Here is a 26,332-nt window from a genome sequence, read left to right on the forward strand (position 1 = left end):
TAACTGTTTCTTGGATGTGTGAATGCCACAGTAAGAATGTTGGACCTCTTGGAGTTTCCCAGCAAAAAGTATATATATATATATATATTTTTTTTTTGAGACAGAGTCTCACTCTGTCACCCAGGCTACAGTACAGTGGCATGATCTTGGCTCACTGCAGCCTCTGCTCCCCAGGTTCAAGCAATTCTCCTGCCTCAGCCTCCCAAGTAGCTGGTATTACAGGTGTGCACCACGATGCCCGGCTCATCTTCTTTTCCTTTTTTTTTTTTTTTTTTTGTATTTTTAGTAGAGATGGGATTTCACCACGTTGGCCAGGCTGTTCTCAAACTGTTGACCTCAAGTGATCTGCCCACCTAGGCCTCCCAAAATGCTGGGATTACAGGCGTGAGCCACCACGCCTTGCCTATTGTTCCTCTTTTTACAAGATGTTTTAAACAAATGAAAAATCGTGGAGCAAACCAAACAAAATGCTTACACACTTCTACCCAGCTTTGTCAAACCTTAACATTTTGCCGTATTTCACTTATAGTTTTACTATTACAGATATGTTAAAAGCATTACTCTCCCTTTCTTTCTATAGGAAAGGGAACACCTCAATGTGGTGTTTAAAATTGATATGAGCAGTTTGTAATATTTTCTTACATTTGTCTATATGCACAGGTTTTGTGTGCCTTTAAATTTGAGGTGAAGTGATATCGTATCGAGGGTATTTTTTTCTGCAACTTCCTTTTTTCTTCAGCATTATGCTTTTTAAGATTTATTCATGATAAAACATTCCTGTAGCTTATTTGCTAACTGCTGTATATCGTTCTATTGCCTGTGTATGATGTAATTCATTAGTCCATTCTCCTACTGATGTGTATTTAGGGTATTTCTAGTTTTTACACTTTAATAATCAATGCTACAATCAACAATCTTGAATGTTTTGTATGTGTGACATTTCTCAGAAACTAGGGGAACAATTGGTGGGTTAAAGGGGTGCATGAATTTTCATTCTTCCTAAATATTCATAAATTATTCTCCAAAGTAGTTTTACCAATTCATACTCCCACCTGCAGAGTATAAATATTTCCCTGGCACCACATCTCCCCAATACTGGATATTGAAGACATTTCCATTTTTGCCAATCTCATGGGGGAGAAATTGTGTCTCATTATTTGAATCTGCCTTCCAATGTGATTGAGCCTCTTTTTGATGTTATTGACTGTATGGGATTCTTCTCAGAACTGCCTGTTCCTATCTGCTGTCTATTTCTCTATCGAGTTGTTTGACTTTTTACCTTACTGGTTTGTACACTGAATACTAACTGAGAAACACTTGTTTGTCTGCATTGTAAGTATCTTTTCCAGTTTATAGCTTATTTTTCACTTTAACTATGGTGGTTTTGGTTGCATAAAAGTTTTAATTATTAATGTATCACGTTTCCTTTCTTGTTTGTGCTTACTTTGAATAATTTAGAAAACACATCTCTGTCTCCTGAGATCAGGAAATTAATTTGTCTAATTGTAAGAAAGTTTTCCTTTTTCACATTTAAGTTCTTTAACCTTCTGGAATTGTGTGTTTGGGGGGTGTGTGTGTGTGTGTGTAGTGTGAGGTAGGGATTCAGATTTTGTTTCCTGTGTATAAACAATTCATGCAAGGTGTGGTTGTTCATACCTGTAATCCCAGCACTTTGAGAGGCTGAGGTGGGAGAAGCACTTGAGCCCAGGAGTTTGAGATCAGCCTGAGCAGCATAGGGAGACCCTATCTCTACCCTGCAAAAAATCACTATTCAGTAAATAGTCCATTTGGTCGCCATGATTTTGAATGTCTCCTCTGTCAACATCAAGACCATGCCTGTTTGTGAACACTCTCTTCTGTCCCAGTCTCTCACTGGAAACTTCCTTTGCCTTTCATTAGTGGCTAGTAATGCTGCCTCCTTTTCCCAAGCTCTGATTTCTTCCAGCTCTAAAATGTGAGCCCTGAGTTTGATGCCCAGCCTTGCCACTAATTTGCCACATCACCTTGGGCCCATGCCTTCCTCCCTGAGCCTTTTCTCCATCTGTGAACAATGGGAGGTTGTCAGCCAGGTCATCAAGGGTGGATAGCTGTGGTGTTGGAGCTTGGTTCTCTCTCACTGACCCTTCACTCTCCAAAACACACATCTTCACAATTAGGGTGGTCAACTGTTCTGGTTTGCCGAGGACTGAGTGGTTTCCTGGGACGTGGGACTTTCAGTGCTAAACTCAGGATAGTCCCAGGAAAACCAAGACAGTTTGTTGCCCTATTAATTGGCTCTTTTCCTGCACCCACTAGATAGTAAGCTCCATTTAAACAGGGTGAATTTTGCATGTCACCACCCCCAATAGCCAGAATGGTGCTGGCAAACCATAGGTATCCAATAAGTGATTTCTGAATGAAAGAGTTTTTGGATGAATTCATGAGCATCCATAATATCCCCTGCTGCCACCCCGGTCAAAGGCACCATCATGACCACCTCCTAACTTGCCTCCCAGCTTCTGTTCTTGGCATATTTGGTCTCTTCACCCAACAGCATGGAAGCCACCATGTAATTCTTCTACTCAAGTTCTTCCAAAGGCTTCCTAATTGATACGGTTCGGCAGTGTCGCCGCTCAAATCTCATCTTGAACTGTAGCTCCTATAATTCCCATGTGTTATGGGTGGGGCCCAGTGGGAGATAATTGAATCATGGGGGTGGTTTCCCCATACTGTTCTTGTGGTAGTGAATAAGTCTCTTGAGATCTGACCATTTTATACAGGGTTTCCCCTTTCACTTGGCTGTCATTTTCCTTTCGCCTTCTGCCATGAATATGAGGCCTCCCCAGCCATGTGGAACAGTGGGTCTATTAAACCTCTTTTTCTTTATAAATAATTACCCAGTGTCTGGTATGTCTTTATCAGCAGTTTGAAAACAGACTAATTCGCCAATCTCAATCTCCATGCTTATAATAGTTCCACTACCCCCATTACCTCTCTGACATTGACATGAATGACATTGTTTATTCACTCCAACAATGCTGGCTCCCTTGCTAGTCTTCAAATTCTCCAAGTATGTTCCCACCTCAGGGCCTTTGCACTGGCTACTCTGCCTGGAACATTCCTCCAGACAACCATGTGGCTTGCTCCTTCCCCAAATGTCACTATATAACATTGCAATTCCACACCCAACAACTCTTATCTTTTTCCTGATTTGTTTTTCTCCTTGGTGTTTACAACCATCACACACACTACACACTTTACTTACTTAACTTGTTCATTATCTGTCTCTCTCCCTGCCCATGAAGGCCAGGATTTTTGTCTGTCTTCTCTTGTTCACCCCTATATCCCCAGCACCTGCACACCGGAGCCAGACACTAGTGGGCTTAATAAGTCACTTGATATCTTCCAGTGTAGGATAAATGCCTAAATTCTGAACAGGGGAAACATGGCCTGGGAGGAACTCTCAAGGCTTCAGGAGCCGAGCATCTCTATGAATGAGGTCTGGGAGTGGGAATCCACACCTGCAACTCAGGGAGCAGAACACAAAGCAGGGCTACGAAGGTCGGTGTGCACCATGTGATGCCGTCACGCAGCCCCCACCTGTCCTTTCTGCAGCTGCCTCCTCAATGAAGTAGAGAGGCCTTTTCTTCTTTTCCTTTCCTCCAAAGCCAATCTTTATATTGATTTCTCCATCTCCACCTCCAGCTGCAGTCAGTGGGCGTTGGGAGAGACTGAGCGTGTCTGTTTTGCTTGAGAGTTTCCCCCATCTCAGACAGCCACCAGCTGTCACATCAGGCTGCAAGGACCTGTCTGCCTGGCTGCCATGAGGCTCCAGAGAGAAACAAACCAACCGCCCTTCTCCTCTATCACCCTCTGAGGGACTGGGTGGGTCGGTCATTCATGCTTTCAGCATTGTGTGGACACCTAGTGTTTGCCAGGCCCCGTTCTCAAGTTGAATTACTGGATGGTTCATTCAACTAATATTTAATGAGCACCTACTATGTGACAGGTACTGTTCTAGATAGGATACAGCTGTGAGCAACAGATGAACATTCTCTACATTTGTAAATGGGAGACAAGGAGAAACATTAGTAAGCTATTTATAGCAATGGGTCACATGGGGATAGACGATAAGGACAAAAAATAGAGTGGAGGGGTAGTGAGTGTTGAGGTGAGGAAGCTACAATTTTAAGTGGGGTGTCAGGGTAACTTTTGAAGCAAAGGTAACATTTGAGCAAAGCCTTGGAGGAGGTGAGAGGGAGAGAAAGCTGTTTGAAGAAGGTGAGAGAGCCAGCCACTGGCAATCTGGCAGAAGACAGTACGTGCCAGGAAATGGCAGCTGCAAAGTTCTAGAAAAAGCAAGGGGATCAGTGTTCCTGGGGTGGAGTGAGTGACAAAGCAGAGAAAGCGGGTGACAAGGCCAGAGAGGTAAGTGGTAAAATCCTGAAGGGCCTCTTATGTCCTGGTGAGGACTTTGAATTTCACTGTGCAATGAGATGGGAGCCATTGGAGGTTTCTGAGTAGGAAGCAACACCCTCTAACAAATTATAACTGGACCATTCTGGCTGCCGTGAAGAGAATAGACTAAAGGAAGGAAAGGGAGGAAGCAAGGCTACCCTTTGTTCTCTCCACTCCCTTATTGGCAGACATTCTGCCTTAATTTGTAGACAGCAGAGCTGTCCCTTGATGAAATGGGTTTCCTGGAGAGAAACTGAGTTCCTTGCCATGGGAGGCATACAAGCAGAGCCTGATTGCCTTGTCAGGGATAAAGTAGAGGACATTCTGTGAGTGGGTAAGTTTTGAAACCAGAGGAACCTAAAGTGACCCCTAGACTTCCTCTGTATCCTGAGGTTTTAAAGAGAGAGCATAGGTTTTCTGAATTTCTTATCCTTCCTCCACCTAACTCCCCCACTCCCACCCCCCAACACCTACACTGATAGGTCAGAATATTTTTTAGTTGCAAGTGACAAGAACCCACATCAGATTGGTTTAAGCACATAGGGAAACTGATTGGATCACAAAATTGAAAAGGGCAGGCTTCAGGTGCAGTTGGACCAAGGAACCCCACTGCAATCATTTGGAATCTGTTCCTCTCCAGTACATGGCTTTGTTTTCTTCACTGTTAGTCTTGAAGGTTCTCTTTGCGTGGTAGTAAGAATGGCCACCAACAGCTCCAGGCTGACACCCTTCCAGCTTTGCAAGCCAAGAGAAAGAAACCACTTCTTTACCAGCAAAATTACCAGCACGGAATCTCATTGGCCCAGTTGAGTCGTGTGCACATTCTTTAACTAATCATCACAGGCAGGGATATGGAGTGTTCTGATTTCCTGGGGTTGGTCTCATGTCCCTGGAGCTGAGGGCAGAGGGGCAGCCCCACCAGAACCATGGAGGTAAGAAAGGAGGAAGGAGATTCCTCTAGGGAAGATGGACAGGGAGCAACAGAAGAAGAAGGTGTGGTTGATCCCAGGCCACCTCTGACCGATGAAGAGGCAGCAAGGACAGCCTGAATTATCCCCATGTAGCTTTGCAATTACTAATTTTCCTGAATCAGGACCCGGGAGCTCACAAAACCTGGTCAAGGGCAGGAACATTTGGGCAGCACAGTTATAGTTGTTTGCAAACAAAGTCTGGAGCACAAACATAAAGCTTTCCAAAGTCTGTGCCCAGTCATCAACTCCAAGGCCATCTGAACCCTGCCAAGTCTGAACTCACTGGAAGCAACATAAAAACAACAGCAAGGGGTTGCTTAGCCAGGGAGGATGCTCTGAGTTCCACAAGCTGCAAAGCCAATGATATCTGACAAAAAACCCACACCTGCCCTGCCAAGAGGGGCTCAAGAGGTCGTGAGACTCATCCCCCTGCCTCCAAGAGGGGCTAGAAAACAACCTTCAAGCAATATGAATCAACCTTGGGGGGATCTGGCTTGGAAACATCAGGTAGACTTGTCTTCAGCAAACTGGGATTTTAACAGTGAAACCCACTTTTACATTTGTTGTAAAAATGCCCTAGAGAGTAATTAGCAGCTGTCTCAAACGCAAGCTTTCTGCCCCTTGTGGGATTCCTTCCTCTTTCTCAATTACACGTTTCTTTAGGTGGTTGACGTTCTGGGTGCCAAGCAGCTCAGAGCCTCAGGAGAGCCCAGGAAAGGTGTCCTGTGATGAGAGATTGGAGAAATTCATGGGAAGACAAACACAGCACATCTTTATAGTTGCAAGCCACCGTTTTAAAGTCAAGAGAAGTGAGTGTGTTCGTTGTTCAGGCTACTATACACTGGATGGCTTATAAACAATGGAAATTTATTTCTCATAATTCTGGAGGTAGGAGTCCAAGATCAAGGTGCTATCAGATTTGGTATCTAGTGAGGGCCCACTTTCTCGTTCATTGATGGCCCTTTCTAACTGTGGAAAAAGATCTCCCTGGGGACTCCTTTATAAGGGCACTAATCCCATTCATGAGGGCCCCATCCCCATGACCTAATCACACCCCAAAGGACTCACTTCCTAATACCATTATGTTGGTGGTTAAGTTTCAACATATGAATCTCAGGGGGATGCAAACATTCAGACCACTGCAGTGTGTTGGAACACTGGCCCTTCAGTCTGTGGAGCCTTGACTAAATTACTGAACCTCTCTGAGCCTCCATTTTCTGATCTTTACAATGGAGCTACTCAATATTACCAGTCATCAGGGGAAATGTAAATTAAAACTGCAGTGAGAGACTGTTACATACTCACTAAAATGACTGAAATCAAAGACTGACAACACCAAATGTTGGCAAGAATGTGGACCAACCTGAACAACTCACCATTTAGTGAAGAGTGCATTTGATATAAGCTGGTTTCTAATTCTTCTGTCACCTGTTAAGGCTGGTGGGAATGTGAAATGGTATGATCACTTTGGAAATTTCTGTGGCAATTTTTTAATAAAAACCAATCCTACACTTACCCTATGACCCAACAATTCCACTCCTAGGAATTTACCTAAGATAAATAAAAACACGTGTCTGCAAAAAGATTTGTATAAAATACTCATAGCAGGCTAGGCACAGTGGCTCACACCTGTAATCCCAGCACTTTGGGAGGCTGAAGCAGGCAGATCACTTGAGGCCAGATCAAGACCAGCCTGGTCAACATGGTGAAACCTCATATCTAAGAAAAATACGAAAGTTAGCCTGGCGTGGTGGCACATGCCTGTAAGCCCAGCTACTCAGGAGGCTGAGGCAGAAGAATCACTTGAATCCCGGAGATGGAGTTTGCAGTAAGCTGAGATCACACCATTGCGCTCCAGCCTGGGTAACAGAGTAAGACTCTGTCTCAAAAAAAAAAAAAAATTCTCATAGCAACTTTATTCATGATAACCCCAAACTTGAAACAGGTCATAAATAAACAAATTGTGATGTGTCCGTACAGTAGACACTACCCAGCAATAAAAAAAATAAAAATAAAAACGCAACTCCTCCTCATATTTATTTATTTATTTTTACAGATGTAAATCTTTGTACATATTTATGGGGTACATATGATATTTTGCATAGACCGTGTAATGATCAAGTCTGGGTATTTGGAGTGTCCATCACCTTGACTACTTATCATTTCTACATGCTGAGAATATTTCAAGTCCTGTCTTCTGGCTATTTTGAAATATACAATACATTGTTGTTATTAACCATACTCACCCTACTCTGCTATCAAACATTAGAAATTATTCCCTCTGTCTAACTGTATATTGGTACCATTAACCAATCTCTCTATATCTTCTACCCACACACTTTTCCCAGCCTCTGGTATTTATCGTACTACTCTCTCCATTCATTAGATCAAGTTTTTTAGTTCCACTTATAAGCAAGAACATGTGATATTTGTCTTTCCGTGCCTGGCTTATGTCACTTAACATAATGACCTCCAGGTTCATCCATGTTGCTGCAAATGACATGATTTCATTCTTTCTGTTTCTTTTTTTTCCTTCTTCTTCTTCTTTTTTGATACAGAATCTCACTGTGTTGCCCAGGCTGGAGTGCAGTGGCATGATCTCCGCTCACTGCAACTTCCGCCTCCCAGATTCAAGCAATTCTCCTGCTTCAGCCTCCCAAGCAGCTGGGATTACAGGCACCCGCAGTCATGCCCAGCTAATTTTTTTGTATTTTTAGTAGAGATGGGGTTTCACCATGTTGGCCAGGCTGCTTTTGAACTCTTGACCTCAAGTGATCTGCCTGCCTCAGCCTCCCAAAGTGCTGGGATTACAGGCGTGAGCCACCACGCCCGGCTGATTTCATCCTCTTTTATGGCTGAATAATATTCCATTGTGTATATATACCACATTTTCTTCATTCATCCACTGATAGACACTTAGGCTGATTTTATGTCTTTACTATTGTAAATGGTACTGCAGTAAATATGGGAGCGCAGGTATCCTGTTGATATACTGATTTCTTTTCCTTTGGTTAAATGTCCAGTAGTGGGATTGCTGGATCATATAATAGTTCCACTTTTAGTTTTTTGAGAAATCTCTATACTGTTTTTCATAGTAGCTGTACTAATTTACATCCCAACCAACAGTGTATAAGAGTTCCCTTTTCCCTGTATCCTCACCAGCATCTGTTTTTGTTTTTGTTGTTGTTGTTTTGTTTTATTTTATTTGTCTTTTTAACAATTGCCTTTCTAACTGGGGTAAGACAATATCTTATTGTGGCCTGATCTGTGTTTCTCTGATTAGTGATGTTGAGTATTTTTCATATACCTGTTAGCCATTTGTATGTCCTCTTTTGAGAAATGTCTATTCATGTCCTTTGCCCACGTTTTAATGGGATTTTTTTTTTACTGTTGATCATTCCCTTTAAAACAAACTAGTGATAAACACAATACATGGATGACTCTCTAAATTTTATGCTGAGTGAAATCCTTACACAAAGGGTCCATTTGTGCATTTCCACCTATATGAACCAAAATAATCTGTGGTGGTAAAAAAAAAAAAAAAAAGTAGGAACAGTGTTGCCGCTGGGGGTTTGGGAATTTGTTGGGAGGGGGAATTAGGCTATTTTCTAGAGAGATGGAAATGAATTCTGTATCATTATATGGATGTGCATTGCTCAAGTGCAGGGGTTTGTCAAAACTCAGCAAATGGTACACTCAAGGTCTGTGCTCTTTGCCAGTTGTGAATTTTACTTTACAAAAGGAACCCTAACCAAATATTGCATTTCAGTTAAAGAGAGACGTGCTCAAGTAGTTAGAAAGAAATGTACAGATGTCTGTAACTTTCCTTGAATTGCATAAAAAATAGATCTGATAGGGCTGATAGATGGATAGAGGGATGGGTAAACGAATCAGTCTGGGATAAGGAAAGTGTTGAAAAACATTAACGGTAGAATCTAGGTGGCAAATAGACGGGTATTCACTGAAAAACCCTTTCACCTTTTTATGTTCGAAACTTCGTCATGAAATGTTGGGGACCTGCCTCACCAGGTTGATGTAAGGAGCTCGTGGGATGAAGTCAGCACAGTGACCATTCCAGAGAGGACACTCGACACATGGCAACCATCATTACGATCAGCAGGGGTATGTGGAAATAGGAGTGAGGGTACATGAGATATGGCAAGACTCAGGTTGACAAACCTTTCCTACTACTATTATTTTAATTGTCTAATCTTTTTGACTTGCTGATACTGGCATGTAGTACAAAATTTCAAAGATACAAATGTATACAAAGCATGACAACTCTCCCTCCCTCCTCTGTCCCCCAGTTACCTAAACCCATCCTCAGGGGTTTCCTGTTTCTCTCCAAGGATATTCTATACTGTATATGTAATTATATGGGTGTATATATATTTTCCTTTTGTCATAATAGCACACTATACACTCTTCTAGCATTTTTTTTTTTTGAGATGGAGTGTCGCTCTGTTGCCCAGGCTAGAATGCAGTGGCGCGATCTTGGCTCACTGCAAACTCCGCCTCCCGGGTTCAAGCGATTCACCTGCCTCAGCCTCCTGAGCAGCTGGAATTACAGGCGCCCACCACTGCACCTGGCTAAGTTTTGTATTTTTCGTACAGACGGGGTTTCACCCTGTTGGCCAGGCTGGTTTCGAATTCCTGACCTCGTGATCCACCCACCTCGGGTTCCCAAAGTGCTAGCCACCACGCTTTTAAAAATACAATATATCCTGCTGATTCTTCTATATCCACACATGTGACCTGCCATTCTTTTATATGCCTGCATAGTGTTCCACTGGGTGGATCCATCATAGTTTTTTTGCTCAATCCCATATTAATGGACAAGTGGGTCACTTCCTTAGTTTGTGAAACCTTTTGAATGCTGCCATTGTCTTAAAGACTTGGAAACTGAGCTTAGCAACTCTCAATGAATGAGTTGAAGAATAGGGGCCTCTCTGGTCAAAACCCACAGCGCATCATTAAGTCTTTGGGCTTCCTCACTCCAGCTTTTATTAAATTATCCCAATTTGTCCTTTCAAATAGATGTCTTTTCTTAAGTAGTGATTTACCACAATTAAGCCCCCCAAAATTAAATTAAGTGAATTACGTCTCTTAGGTTGGGTGTCTGCGGGAACCAAGGTTGGGCACAGTAATGGTCCAAATGCTATTAAAAGCAAAGGCAGGAGACTGTGTGCTGAGTTAGAAGGGAAAATTCATAGCTCCACTGATACGCCATGATAAATAATTATGAGTTATTAATTTTAAATTACATCTTTAATGCGTTGCATGATTTTAATTCCCCCTACAGTATTAATATCGGACTGGCTTTGATTAATTTAAAGCAGAACAGAAAGGTGCCAATTAAGAGAGCTAGCTGGGAACTTTGAGGTGTTTATATCTGTCTCTTGATAGCCCCCACGGTGGGGGGCAAGGTCATTCCTCAAGGGAAGCTAGCGATTACCCACAGAAACCCAGGGTGGGAGGTGTCAAGAAGAGTGGGAGATGGATATTAACCCTTTTTGTATCTTCAAGTGCTAGAGAGGAAAGAGAGAAGGACGGAGAAATGAAAGAGCTGATCCAAGCCCCAAGGCCTTTAATGAGCCAGGAGATAGGTCAGGATGGGGCTGGGTGTCCTGTGTGGCCTCAAGGCAGAATCAGGGACCAGGACTCCTGGGTTCTGGGACTCACTCTGTCACCTAGGACAATGGGTTTGACCTGTCTATGCCTTCATGGGATCTCAAGACTTGGACAAAAGGAATAACACTTGGTGAATATGAAGCAATGAATCAAAGAATTTCCTAACCAGCTGAATGGTAACAGGGTTATACTTGGAACAGCAGCCGTACCGTAAGAATGAGGCACACATGCAGATGTGTTTGGTTGGCATTTTATTTTACATAATAGCTATGTATTTACTTTAATGCATGCTAGAAAGAAATATATAACCAGCTCCTTCAACCCATGATTTCATAGATATGATTGCTTCAGTTGAGGCTAAATTAAAAAAGAAAAAAAGAAAAAAACCAAAAGAAAAAACCGTGATCACACACAAAAAGTTGAGCACAAGCACATTCATGTTTGGCATGTAGCTATAGCAAAAAGAATACAAATGTTTGTATTCTGGCAATACCTAAGTAACCAAGGTTAATGACTTTCAAATTAATGTCATGATAGTTGCAGATGACAGACACCCCTAGGCTTGGAAAAAGGAGATAGCACTTGGTAAGTATGAAAAATACGAAGCAATGAATCAAAGGATTTTCTAGTTAGCCGAATGGTAAGAGGATATTGTCTGGTATAACCACTCACTGATATAATATGGTACAAATGCAGATGCTTTGGGGTCATCTATGAAGTTTTAAAATTTTCTTTAATAATTAAGTGCTTAATGTGTGCCAGCTCACCAAGACTTTTGGTTTCATGGATAGTATTGCTTAGGTTAAAATTCCGTTTAGGCCACATGTGGTGGCTCACACCTGTAATCCCACCACTTTGGGAGGCTGAAGCAGATGGATCACCTGAGGTCAGGAGTTTGTGACCAGCCTAGCCAACATGGTGAAATCCTGTCTCTGCTGAAAACATAAAAAATTAGCCAGACATGGTGGCAGGTGCCTATAATCCCAGCTACTTGGGAGGCCGAGACAGGAGAATTGCTTGAACCCAGGAGGTGGAGGCTGCAGTGAGCCGAGATCGCACCATTGTACTCCAGCCTGGGCAACAAGAGCAAAACTCAGTCTAAGAAAAAAAAATCAGTTTAAATTTCTTAAAAAGAGTGACGTAAAACAAAATAGTAAAGCATATTTGTATGTGGCTATGGCAAATAATCATTATGATGGTGACACACAAGTAACTGAGGTTAGCGAATATCAAATTAATGTCACTGCAGCTGCATAGGATAGAAATCCTAGTCAAGGCTCTAAATTAATGACCCTAGATGAGAGTGAGCATAAAAAGAATTCGCCACAAGCCACAGTGTGAATTTATCACCTCTTCTCTTACCTGACAGATTAGCCTCGATATCGCCAAAGCACCTCCCCATTAGGCACATTTGGTTCTTACAGTCATCCTGAAGATGGGCAGTGCCTAGAAAAGTGTCTGGTTCATGGCAGGTGTCCAGTATGCAATTATGGAGTGAGGGAAAGAGGCAGGAGGGACAGAAACAAAGAAGAAAACAGGGAGAAAAGGAGGAATGAAGAGGAAGAAAATAGCAGGTGTTCAATCAACACTAATATGATTATTCCATGTCAAGTGTGGTTTGGAGCACTCAGCATGGATCATCCCATTCAATACTCACAACAGCCCTGTGAAATATGCATTCTCATTAATCCCAATTCAGAAGGAAAACACTGAGGTTGAGAGAGGTGGAGCAACTTGCTTGAGGTCATCCAGCTAGTAGGCAACAGAATCAGATAGTATTACTCTCCATCTTTTATAGTTTCAGAGCCTGAGGCACAGAGAGGCTTAGCAACTGGCCCTAGGTCACACAGACGCTCAATGAATCCAGAGCTTCAGCTCTTAAACACCAAACTATACTGCCTCATAAAAGAGACACACATTTTATAGATGTGAAAAGCTGAGACAGATTGTGTTAGTCCTAAGGGCACTTAGTGGAGGCTTTAACTTGGGTATTGGGAGTCCCTGCACCATGTTCTTGTCATCACAGGTGACTATGTCTACCTGATCCCCATAAGCACTGGGGAAAGGTCCTTTTCTGGGCCAAGCAGAAGAGGGAATCTTGCCTAGCACATCATAGGTGCTCAGTTGGACACAGGCTCCTCCACCCTGGCTCTGTCCCTCCCAGGCTAGACTCCTTGGCCCGATGGTTTCCCATAAGCCTCCTTTGTGGCTCCCCACCACTCCTGGGAGCCTCTGGAAGCCCAGCCAGAAACCTCAAGCTCAGTTTCCCAACAGAGTTACAGAAGCGAGACAATCGCATTAGATCCCTGGGGCGGATTTGGCGGCCCCATCATGCCTTTGAAAGGCAAGGATTCACTGGGTGGACAGCAGTGAGTGGTTGGAGCTGGTTTCTGTTCAAAGCTCCTCCCTCTAGAGGCATTAAAGATGGATTATAATTCAGAGGGTTAGAGAAGGGTGAGTGAAGCCACCTCCCCTCACAGATAAGATGGTCATGCAGGTGGGACCTTCCAGGTCAAGGGCAGCAAGGATCCAGCAGCAAAAACAGTAGCAGCAACGATGAAGACACCTGCAGTCACAGCGCCTACCCTGTGCCAGGCTCCATGCTCAATGCTGTAGATCACCAGCTTGCTTTAACTCTCACAACCACCCTGAAAGATAGACATTAATCCCCAAATGAGGAAAGCAAGACACAGAGATTAGGTAACTGAGTGGGGGAAACCCAGCTAGGTAAACGGCAGAGCTCAGATTCCAACTCAAGTCAGACACAGTTCTTGCTATTCACTACCTGTTCTCCAACTGCAACGAGTTAATCATTTATATGATTGCTTAAGTCCCATCTTCCCTGTTGCTTCAGGAGATCAAGGCCAAGGTGCACACCTGTTTCATTCCCATTGCATCTCCAGAGTCAGGCAGAGTGCCTAGCAGAGAGTGGGTGCACAGTGAATATTTGCAGAATGAATTTTGAAAGGAAGAAAAGAAGGAGGGAGAGAGGGGGAGGGAAGGAAGGAAGGAAGGAAGGAAGGAAGGAAGGGAGAGAGAAGGGAAGGGAGGGAAAAGAAGAAAAGAAGAGGAGACAGGGAGGAAGAAAGGGAGGAAGGGAGGAAAGATGAAAGGAAGGAAGGAAGGAAGGAAGAAGGAAGGAAGGAAGGAAGGAAGGAAGGAAGGAAGGAAGAAGGAAGGAAGGAAAGAAGGAAGAAGGAAGGAAAGAAGAAGGAAGGAAGGAAGAAGGAAGGAAAGAAGGAAAGAAGGAAGGAAGAAGGAAGGAAGGAAGGAAGGAAAGAAGGAAGGAAGGAAGGAAGGAAAGAAGGGAGGGAGAAGGTAGGAAGCAGGAAGCAGGAAGGAAGGAGCATATAACCCAGTGTCCCCAGCATGCTTGCCCTCACATTTCTGCTTGTCTGCTCTGCAGTGAAAGGTACACTGTGAGAGGGGAAATGTTGAGCACAGCTACAGAGGCAGGAAGGGTGGACACATATAAAGACCTTCACGCTGTATGGTATGTGTGTGTGTGTGTGTATATATATATATATATGATTAATGAGTCTTAGAGAGGGAGAGAAGAGACTCCCAAATTCTAGTCCCCGCTCTGTGAATCACCATGTGACCTTAGGCAAGTCAGTTTACTCCTCAAAGATGGTCTTCGTTTTCCCCGTTCTGAGGACAAGGGAAAATGCACTTTTCAACCCCAGGTTGATCCAATGACAGTGTTAGCCCCCCTGCCCTCAACGCAGATCTAATCAAAGGGCAGCTGCCTCCAGCCTGGAGGGGAGAAAACCATTAGGTGGGTGTGAGGAGCACAGCTGGGCAGTTGCATGGTTGAATCTTGCTTCCAGAATTTGCTTGCTGTGAGGCCTTGGGCAATAGACTCACTCCCTCTGGGTCTCGGCCTCTAATTTGCAACTGGAAGAAAATGTTAGGCATGCCTCCCTCACAGGGTGTAGTGATGACTCAGTGAGACGGGGCTTGCCCAGTGCCTGGTCCATGGTCAGCACTGACTGCACAGGAGCTGCTCTTTGTAATAATGCTGCACATTAGTGAAATCAGCCCTGCAGCCAGGCTGAGGACTGTGGAGGTTTGGAGGGCTTGCTGGAGAAGGTGGGGTCTGGAGAAATGTTGAGTGAATTTGATTTTGAAGAAATGGCTTCACTGAAAGCACCAAAGTCAGAATGGAAAAGACATTTCCTGGGAGCAGGAGAGCCTCCAGATTTCAGGATCTCCTACAGAGCAGAGACCATCTTATAAATGTAAAGTTTACGTGGTTTTTTTTTGTTTGTTTGTTTGTTTTTCATCTTGGAAGGTGCAGTGCCTCACTACTTATGTTAGCTATCTATAGCCACAGTAATGCTATGTAACAAACAATCACAAAACCTGCTAGGTGCAGTGGCTCATGCCTGTGATCCCAGCACTTTGGGAGGCCAAGGTGGGAGGATAACTTGAGACCAGGCATTCAAGACCAGCCTGGGCCACATACTGAGACCCTATCTCTACAAAAATAAAAATAAAATAGCTGGGCATGGTGGTGTGTGCTTGTAGTCCCAGCTACTGGAGAGGCTGAGGGGAGAATCACTGGAGCCCAGGAGTTTGAGGCTGCAGTGAGCTATGATTGCACCACTGTACTCCAGCCTGGGTAACAAGATGAAACTCTGTCTCTAAAACAAAACAAAACTTCTGTTGTGGTGGTCAGCAGGTGTATTAGTCTGTTCTCATGCTGCTAATAAAGACATACCCAAGACTGAGTAATTTATAAAGAAAAAGGTTTCATGGACTCACAGTTCCACATGGCTGAGGAGGCCTCGAAATCATGGTGGAAGGCAAGAGAGGAGCAAAGGCACGTCTTACATGGCAGCAGGCAAGAGAGCAAGTGCATGGGAACTGCCCTTTTATAAAACCATCAGTTCCTGTGACACTTACTCACTATCATGAGAACGGTACAGGAAAACCCACCCCCATGATTCAGTTACTCCCTCCAGGTCCCTCCCATGACATGTAGGGATTATGGGAACTGCAATTCAAGATGAGATTTGGGTGGGGACTCAGCCAAACCATATCAGCAGGCCAGGCAGCTCTGCTCATCTTGACTGGGCTCATTTGTGTGTCTGGGTCAGCTGGCTGATGGCTGATCTGGGATGGCCTCCACTGGGATGATGAGGGCAGCTTGGCTGTGCTGCACAAGCCTTCATCCCCCAGCAGGTAAGCCTGAGTGTGTCCTCATGGCCCTGTGGAAGGGCAGCATCAGAGCAAGCCCAATTGCACAAGCCATTTGCAGGCTTCTGCCTCTGTTACTTTTACTAATATCCCATTGGTCAAAGCCAGTTGCATCCCTGTGCTCAGAGTCAGAATGGGTAAGGACTACAAAATCAGCAGCAAAGGATGGGTGTGAATGCGGAGAGGGATACATCTTGGGGGCCAATTTTGTGATCTAGCTCACCATGCTTCAATATTCAAATAGGAAAGGTTTATAATAAAAATCTCCCCTCCACATCCAACTCATGGCAACTACAGCTGTAGGTCTCTTCTGTATCCACCCAGAGATATTCTACGAGTTTACAACATTTTTGTAATTTTTTATAATTTTTTAAATTTTTAATTGTTGTGGGTACATAGTAGGTGTCTATATTTGTGGCGTATATGAGATATTTTGATACAGGCATGCAATGTGTAGTAATCATCACATCATGCAGAATGGGGTATCTGTCCCCTCAAGCATCTATCCTTTGTGTTATAAACAATCCAGTTATATTCTTTTAGTTGTTTAAAAATGTACAATTAGGCTGGGCACGATGGCTCACACCTGTACTCCCAGCACTTTGGGAGACTGAGGCAGGTGGGTAACTTGAGATCAGTTTAAGACCAGCCTGGACAACATGGTGAAACCCCGTCTCTACTAAAAATACAAAAAAATTACCTGGGCGTGCACACCTGTAGTCCCAGTTACTCAGGAGGCTGAGGCAGGAGAATTGCTTGAACCCGGGAGGCAGAAGTTGTGGTGAGCCGAGATTGCACCACTGCGCTCCAGCCCTGGCTGACAGAGAGAGACTCCATCTCAAAAACAAACAAACAAAAGCACAATTAAATTACTATTGACTATAGTCACCTTGTTGTGCTATCAAATACTAGGTCTTATTCATTCTTTCTATTTTTTTCATACGTATTAAACAGCCCTACCTCCCCCGACCCTCTACTACCCCTCCCACCCCCTGCTAACCATCCATTTTTATAATTTTTATGCCTCAGTTGTGCCCAGCCCTTTCCCTACTATCCTCTTAAATCAGAACTTGCCATGGTGCTGAGGCTTTGCTGTCACGCTACTTGGGTTCAAGTACCGCCTGTTGGCAGTATGACCTTGGGCACATCATTTTTGTCATTCACGGAGCCTTGGTTTCTTCATCCGTGAAATGGGAATGATAGTGTGTATCCTGCAGGGGTTATTGGGAGGCTTAAATAACATCCCTACATACCGAGTCCTGGATATAGTAACTGTCAGATAATTGCTTTGTCATTTTTATCATCATCATTATTGTTTTTTTCTTAACTCATGAAGGCAAAATGTCTTCTTCCCCTGGTTTCAAGGCTTCTGGAACTCCCAATAGGAAAGGGCTTTCCTTCCCACATCTGGGCCCTGGGAGCCAGCTGACCATCTGCCAGGAGGGATTTCTGTTTAACAAGCTCTTGTAATCTTTGCTGTGATCACGACTCCCTCCTGGGTCTGTCGCTCCTCTGGGGCTTGCAGCCTCTTAGGCTAAGCCTCTGATGAAGCTATGAATATCTGAGCACCTGACCCTGCATTTCAATGTGCCCAGGCTGGTCCCTGAGCTTGCGTGTTTCCTGGGGATCTGCCCCAGGAAGGCTGTTTTACATTCTCTCTTTCCAGAAACCCCCACCTCCCCAGCTCCAGAAATATTTACTCATTCAGGCCTTTCACTCAGCAAATATTTATTAAACACCTTACTGTACGCCAGGCCCTGTCTTAGACTTAATAGCAATTGTCAGTAACATCTGACCGCTGTTTCTGAATGTCCAAGACATTTTCTTGGCTTCTTGAGATGATAGTTGAAACGCTTGGCCAAAACAGGGTAATTAGACCCAGTTTATGGTTACATGGTCAGTTCATTTCCAAGAGTTTGTCTCAAGTTCCTGTCTTAGGGAACTTTCGGCAGGTTCTCTAGAAGCAGAGACTGTGAAGGGAATTCTTATGCAAGTGATTTATTGAGAGAAGGCTCTCGGGTGACACCTAGAAGGGACCGAGGGATGGGGACGGGGCAGGCAGAGAAGCTACACAAGGATGGGGTTGCAGGTGAGGTCTTGACCCAGCCCGATCCCGCAGAAAGCTCTGGAGACCTCACAGAAATAAGTTGGGCCCCTCCCTGCACCTGACATTTCCTCCTGACCCAATCCCAGGCAATCACATGATTACTGATGACTCTCACTGAGCTGTGGGAAGGTGGCTCCAAGCACAGATGTGGCATCAAATAAATGCAGTTTCTAATACAGCCTTCTCTGTTCACTAGCTGTGTGATGTGGGGAAAGTCAGTCTACCTCTCTGAGCTTCAATTTCTTCCCCCAAATAATGAAGATAAGACCCGTCTCAGAGGGCTGTTGCGATTCACGTGTTTGGCCAGTGCCTGATACCTACTGAATACACCACAGTCACTACCAAGGCGGAGCAAGAGTTTGAACCCAGGATTTCTTGGGTCCCAGTGCTTTGTAATAACCATAAGGCCTTGAAAAAACTCCAGAAACACCCTCTGGATCTTAGTATGGTTTTTTTTTTCATCCAAAAAAAAAAAAAGGGCAGCTTGCTCTCCTTCCTGTTTCTCTGGTACTTTGAGAGGGTGTATATGGCACTGTGAGATAATCCAAATGTCAAGGCTGGAAGAGACTTGGCAATGACCTCATTCCCTCTCTGTCATTGGGGCCATTTGACAGATGGGTAAATGGAGGTCCAGAGAAGTTAACCAGCTTCCCTGATAGCAGAGTTAAGAGAGGAACTTGAAATTCCTGCTTCCCACTTCCAGGTTCTTCCCTCCCAGCAGGATGGCCCCTGCCTCTCCAGGTGAGCAAATCACTGTCCCCTCTGGCCATCGTTTCCCAATCCAGAAATCATTAAGGGGCCAGACTAGATGCTCTCCAAATCCCTTCAGCTTTGAACATTGCTTGCCTCCAGGTATACCAGGTGCTCTGGAATCCCAATAGTACCAAGGAGGATTTCATTCCATCTATCACAATCCCTCTTTGGTTACAGCCAGCAGCAGAATATACTGGGCAGCAAGCTGGTGTGCCCATTTTACAGATGAGGAAACAGAGGCTCCAAAGACTTGCCTTTGGGAGACTAGGATCTGAAGTGCCCACCTACCTGCAGTCCCACCTGAGGGGATGAGGAAGGCCCAAAAAAAGAGACGAAGGAATCCAAGGATTTTATTTTCCCACAGGATCACATTTACCTTAACCTCCTAACTCACAGCCAGGTTACCGGAAACTTCCCACAGATTTCCCGCTGGATTAATTATCCAATAAAGGCAGCCCTGTCTTGGACACTTGTCTTGGCCCGGAGTTGCAGGGTCCAGGATGGCTGTGGGGAGCCATGCTCCATCCAGGGGGCTGTAATGAAGGACACGCACCAAGATACGGGGATCCTTACAGAGGAGCCCATGGGGTCACGCGTGGAGGGATGCAGGGCGTCCCCACATCATCCTAAGGGCTGGAATGCCAGTCGTGACCACGTGACTCTGAAGGCACAGGGCCGTCTGCTCTGCTCCTAGACCCCAGCAGGTAACCTGGATATCTCAAGGGACAGGTGAGATGGGATGAGGGGTGACGAGGGTGGCTGGAGATGGAAGCAAGGGTTCATCCACCAGGCTCTGCTGTTTTTCTGGGCTGAAGGTAAAACCTGCTACATGAGAATACACTACTAGCGTGAGTGACACGGGCCAGGCGCTGCCCTCAGGGTGGTCGGGGGCTTTCTAGCACTGTGAATCATCTCATTTCATCCTCGTAGTAGACAGTGTTGGGGCTGTCAGACCCCCGTGGCTGCTGGAGTTGCCCCCTTCTTAGAGATTTGCCTTCCACTGATGTGAGCTGATGCCTGGGTGTTTACACCCCCACTCCTCCCTGAGGGGCCATCAACATAGACTCACGTCTGGCCCCCTTGCTAAGGTGGGACAACTCCAAGCTCAATTTATACTCAAGAGCCCCTGTGGGATTAGGCCCAAAGCAGGGACTCACTCGGCCCCTCCCTGGGTCCTATCCTGTGTCTCCCCTCCCTTTGAGGTTTTCCTTCCAAGCCCACTCCCCAGATAAACCTTATACACCCCATCCTGTCCTAGGCTTTACTTCTCTGGGGCCCAACCTAGAACAATCTGCAAAATGACGCCAGAACATTGTCACTGAGAAGCAAGCCCCTATGACCGATGAGAGGAAGGGTCACTTGCCCAGAGTCACAAGGCACAGGTTTGACCCAGGTCTGTCTCAGAAAATGCCCAGGCTTGGTTGACCTCTGCGGAAGCTCATTGCAGCCAAGACGGGTATACTTGGGAGGTCTGGGAGCTGGAGGAGGCCTGGGTCACAAAGACCTTTGCCAGCGAGGACACACAGCTCGCCCTTTGGGATAATGAGGCCATTGGCAAGCAGGAAGAAGAGATGGCCAGGGAGGGGGAGGTAAAGAGAGCCGGGTGAACCAGGGCAGGCGGCTGTGCTCATCAGGAAGGGAGGCAGAGGACGTCAGCACCTCACCCTCAGGCCTGAGCAGCTGGGGTCCCAGGTGGCTGAGTTACCGCGCCCTGTTGCTGGCAGACAGGGCCAGCCTTGCCCTCCACTTCAGGGGTACTTGATGTTCCAGCAATAATAGGAGACATTGAGGCCTGTTCTCCTCCAGCTCCGGCAGCTGCCACCAAGATGGCCCGACGGAGCCAAGGACATCGGAAACGCTGAAGAATGCACCCTGGATGAGCTCAGAGGCTGCCGGCTTTAAAGGTCTCGGCCAGAAGGCAAGACTCCCTGCAGGTTTCATCTCTCAAACACGATTCGCTGCATCTGAAGAAGGAACGCCAAACGCCACGGTGTCCCTGCTCCTGCCTCTCAACAGGCCTGTGTCCGTGACCTCTGCAGGAGGGACACAGTGTGCTTCCTTCCTCCCACACCATCCCCTTCCAGGCAAATAATCCAGCCCCAGCTTGCTTTGTGGACTTGCCAGATCACCCCTTCCCATCACACAGTTTCCCAGTCTTTCTTCTCTTCCTTGCAAGGGCGTGTAGTAAGGGAGATGTCAAGTCATTCATTCGATATAAGCTAATTGAGCACCTACTATGTGTTGGCTGTGGGGGATGCAGCAGTGCATAAGACAACAGGTCCCAGAGCTTCATTGGGGATGGAAGGACGCACCATAAACAAGTAAACACACAGCTGATGTTGGGCTTGGGGGGTGCAGCCGATAATGGGATTCACCCTCCAGAGGCAGAGCACTTCATTAACTTCTGGGACAAGAGGAGGGGAAGGGAAAATGAGGCTCTTAAGGGGATAGGCCAAAGCCTCTCACCCCATCATCAGCCAGGACTCAGCCAAGGACATAAAACCTCAAGTTCAATGTGTGTGTGTGTGTATATATATATATTTTTTTTTTTTTTTTTTTTTTGAGACAGAGTCTCGCTTTGTCGCCCAGGCTGGAGTGCAGTGGCCAGATCTCAGCTCACTGCAAGCTCCGGCTCCCAGGTTTATGCCATTCTCCTGCCTCAGCCTCCCAAGTAGCTGGGACTACAGGCGCCCGCCACCTCACCCGGCTAGTTTTTTGTATTTTTTTTAGTAGAGACGGGGTTTCACCATGTTGGCCAGGATGGTCTCGATCTCCTGACCTCGTGATCCGCCTGTCTCGGCCTCCCAAAATGCTGGGATTACAGGCTTGAGCCACTGCGCCCAGCCTAGGTTCAATAAATATTAACAGAGCACCTAGTCTGTGCCCAGAGCTGTGCTAGACACCAGAGATACAGAAGTGAACAAAACAGACAATGCCCTTGCCCTCCTGGAGCTGACATTCTTGTGCAGGAGAGGGACAGATGCTACACAGGCACACAAATACGTGAAGATGCTTAAGAATAGCTGCTGTTGTGTAGGAAGGCTTAGCCTTTGCCAGGAAATGTTAGATACAGGATGCAGCAGGGCGGAAAACAGGGAGGGTCCCTGCTCTTAGCCAGCAGCTAAACGGTCAGGTTCTATGTACCAGGTGAGAATAAGGCCTGGGGATGGAAGCCGGGGAAGCCTCTCTCAGAAGCCAGGGAAGTGGCTCCTCACCCGCTTAACCCCTCCATGGTTCCCCATTCCCTCCCAAAACAATGAACACCGGAGACTACACGGCCCCACCCACATCTCAAATATCCGGTCAGATGCACTTCCCATCAGCCCTGTCTGACCTCTGGCCTTTCCCCCTGTTCCTACTGTCGGGGAGACTTTGTGTAACCCCACACCATCCCCACTGTCTTCCCCAACCACTTATCCTTTGGGTACCAGTTTTGACGTCGCCTCCCCCAGGAAGCCTTCTCTGCTCACAATATGTGATAAAGTGCTTGCCCTGAGATTATGCCCCCCCAGGATACCCCATCTATTTGTTGGCAAGCCCTGGGGGTAGAAACGGGGTCTGTCTTGTCCACTGTTTTCTCTCTATTGCTGGCACAGAGCCAGGCACACAGCATGCAATAAATGACTTAGTGATCAAACGAATGAATATATCTCCCACGAACATATCTGCTGTGGTACCTAAAATCCCACCATTTACCACTCTTGCAGGTTAAGGCGGAGTCAGTACACTACAATCCGCATGCATGTGCCTGTTCATTTATCTCTGTGGCTGCATTGTTGCTACTGCTCCAGAGTGTAAGAGCTGTGACAAAGACCCACCCTATGGCCACAAAACCTAAAACATTTACTATCCGTCCCCTCAGAAAAACGTTTGCCTGCCCCTATGTTAAGAAATCCAAGGGCCCTTCCCTGAAATAAGCTCAACTTCCTTGTCTGTAAGATAGGACCATACTAGTCACTACCTGTTAGGGACACTGGGAGCAGAATACAGCACTTAGAACAGTGCCCTGCACTGAGATTCTTGAGTGTCCACTGTTACTACTGTTACTATTTCCGTGGGCCACTCCATCAGATCAGCTGGAAAAACTCCTCTCAGAGAGACAGGACCCAGGCTAGGAATGAAGGGGCCAGGAAGAAAAAGGTCATGAGACTGAGGGGCTCCGGGAAGAGAGGCTGCAATTTTGTTCACCTCCTCCAAAGCAAGCGCGGGGTCTCCCTGGGAATCAGAGTCCCCCTGTCATGTCGGGAAAGAGCCTGTGGAGCCTCTGTCCCCCACCCCTGGTGCCAGGTCTCAGTCTCCCCTTCCTTGTCTCCCCCCCCACACACACACACACCATTCACACGTGCTCACAGCATTCATGCTAGAATGTATACACATTCACATACACACTTAGGCACCCACTTACACCCTTGTGCACACACAATACATATACCAGAACACACTCTCCACTCACACAGACAGTCATTCACACAATCACTAACACGCTTGCACACCTCCATGCCTTTACTTGCACTCATGCCCACACTTGGACACACACACATGACCTTCCTGTATCTTCTTTGTGCCATGACAACATACTTGAAGACATTTCTTTCCTTTTCCAACACATCTATCGGTGAAGACCCTTTTTGCAGAGACTGAGACACACAGAGCAAGCCAGAGAGAAGAATTCTGTGTCTGAACCACGCTGATGGCCCCGGCTGCAATAGGGATTTCACGGTCCCTCTCTGTGGGGCTCACTTTCTCCATGGTTTTCCCAAAAGCATGTCCACCTATTTGAGTTGGAGGGTGCATGTGTCAGAGTGTGTGTGCGAGCATGGGTGCACATGCTGGGGTGCGTACGGGCTGCTGAGCCACCCTCTTTTCTGGGGATTGCAGCCCCTCCTCTGACCATGGCATCCCCGGAGCCCAGCCTGCGGTTGAGGCCACGGGAGGCAGCACAGCACTGAGCCTGTGACTCAGAACACAGGCTATAAAGGCAGACGGGCCTGGGTTCAAATCCTGGCCCCTCCCCTCACCAAGCTGTGACTTGGAGAAAGTGTCTTCACTTCTCCGGGCCTCAGTCATCTCATCTGGAAAATGGGGATAATCACGGTACCTCTCCCAGAGAGTTAGAAGTAACAGAGCATGCCGGAATGCTCAGAACAGCACCGAGTATCTCCTAAGACCTGGGTAACTGGAAGCTGACATTATGACCTAAGCCAAGAGAACTTGGCTCCACCGTGGCCTCACTGTTTGGCAGACCTCACAATCTCCATCTCCCTCGCTTGGACAGCAGGAAGACAAATGCCGTCACGCCGTGTGCTCCGAGGGAGAAAGGTGGTGTTGCTTTACAGCACGGAGCATCCAGGGGCTGTTTCCCCAAACTCATAGCTGTACCAGCCCCTGACCCTCACCCCAACACACACCCAACTGGTAAGACTAGGTTAATTCTGAGCATTTCCAACAGCCCAGGGTTCAAATCCTGGCCTCTCCTCTCACTGAATTGTGATTTTGAGACAGTGTCTTCACTTCTCTGAGCCTCAGTCATCTCCTCTGCATTATTATCTCTACCCCACCCAGCGAGGTAGGGTCAACTTTGGGTATGATGCCAACTTTTTAATAATTTTTATTTTTATTGGTATATAATATCTGTACATATTTTTATAGTCCATGTTGATCATTTGATACATTTGTATAATCAAATCAGGGTAACTGGGATATCCGCCACCTTAAATATTCATCCTTTCTTTACTCCAGGAACATTCGAATTCTTCTTTTCTAGTTATTTTGAAATGTACAATCAACTTATGTTAACGATAGCCACCCTACAGCACTATTGACCACTGGGTCTTATTTCTGCCATCTGAGTATGTATTTTTACCCATTAATCAAGCTCTCTTCATCCTCCCTCTTCCCCACCCTTCCTAGCCTCTGGTAACCTCCAATCTACTATCTTCATGAGATCCACTTTTTTTAGCCTACATATGAGTGAGGGCATGCAAGATTTGTCTTTGTGAACTTGGCTTGTTTCACTTAAACATGATGAACTCCAGCTCCATCCATGTTGCTACAAATGGCAGGATTTTATCCTTTTTCATTGCTAATATTCCATTGTGTATATATCCACCACATTTTCTTTATCCATTCACCTATTGATGGGCACTTAGGTTGATTCCATATTTCGTCTGCCCATTTTCAAGGTGAGGAAACCGAGGCTTTCCCATGGGGAATTAGTAATGGAGCTAGAACTTGAGCCTATCAAAGAAAGCTAAGGACTGTCAGCCTCAGGCCTTTGTTCTTGTTCAGTCCTCTCTGCCTTCACAGCAGGCTTCATCTCACCCTTCAGGTCTCAGTTTAAATGTCACCTCCAAGACAGTCCTTCGCTGACAACCCCAAAAATAGCATCTCCAATCCCGATTTATCATGGAATCTCGCTTTATTCTCCTCATAGCACCTGTGACTCTGAAATTGTCTGTCTCTCTCTCTGCAATTAGAACATCATCTCACACCTCAATGATGGCAGAAAATTTTTCTTTCTTAGTCCTTCCTTAGCACCCACGGTTGAATCAAGTTCAACAAGTAATTGTTGAATGAATTAATGCAATATGGTTTTCACACTTTCTTTCTTCTCTTTCCCTTTTGACCAAATATATTTATTGCTCAGACTAGCTCACTCACTGTGGTCACGAAGCTAGGAGGGAATCCACTGCCTTGCAGAAAACAGTTTGGTGGCTCCCCAAAAAGTTAAACATAGAGTCACCATATGATCCAGCAGCTCCACTCCTGGCTATGTACACAAAAGAATTTAAAACAGGTGCTCAAGTACATGCACATGCATGTTCACAGCCACACTGCTCACACTAGCCAAAAGATGGAAACAGCCTAGGTATCCATTCACGGATGAATGGATTAAACAAAATGTGGTCTAGCTACACTATGGAATATTATTCAGCCATGAAAAGGAATGAAGTTCTGATACACGATACAATGAGGATGAACCTTGAAAACATCATAAGTGAAAGAGGCCAGACACGAAAGTCACATATTATACAATTCCATTTCTATAAAATACCCAGAATAGGCAAATCCATAGGGGGCAAAAAGCAGATCCGTGGCTGCCAGGGGCTAGGGGAAAGGAGGAACACAGAATGACTAGATGCCACTGAATTGTTCGCTTTAAAATTGTTACTTTTGTTATGCAATTTCACTTCAATTTAAAAAAAAGAATTCCCTGACCCCCATTATCCCG

The 26,332-nt window shown here is 45.7% G+C and overlaps 1 long non-coding RNA gene across 1 annotated transcript; it reads right to left on the reverse strand.

Annotated features, from left to right (window-relative positions):
* Positions 1–298: 298 nt before the first annotated feature.
* On the reverse strand, positions 299–20,577 carry LOC117090965. Its single transcript, XR_004440179.1, has 3 exons — positions 20,564–20,577; positions 4,537–4,540; positions 299–489 (listed from the first exon to the last, which is right to left on the reverse strand). It is a non-coding gene; the product is annotated as an uncharacterized LOC117090965 (long non-coding RNA).
* Between the last annotated feature and the right edge of the window lie 5,755 nt (positions 20,578–26,332).

The sequence above is a fragment of the Trachypithecus francoisi genome, unplaced genomic scaffold, assembly GCF_009764315.1.
Source record: "Trachypithecus francoisi isolate TF-2019V2 unplaced genomic scaffold, Tfra_2.0 Lachesis_group11, whole genome shotgun sequence".
Lineage (NCBI taxonomy): Eukaryota > Metazoa > Chordata > Mammalia > Primates > Cercopithecidae > Trachypithecus > Trachypithecus francoisi.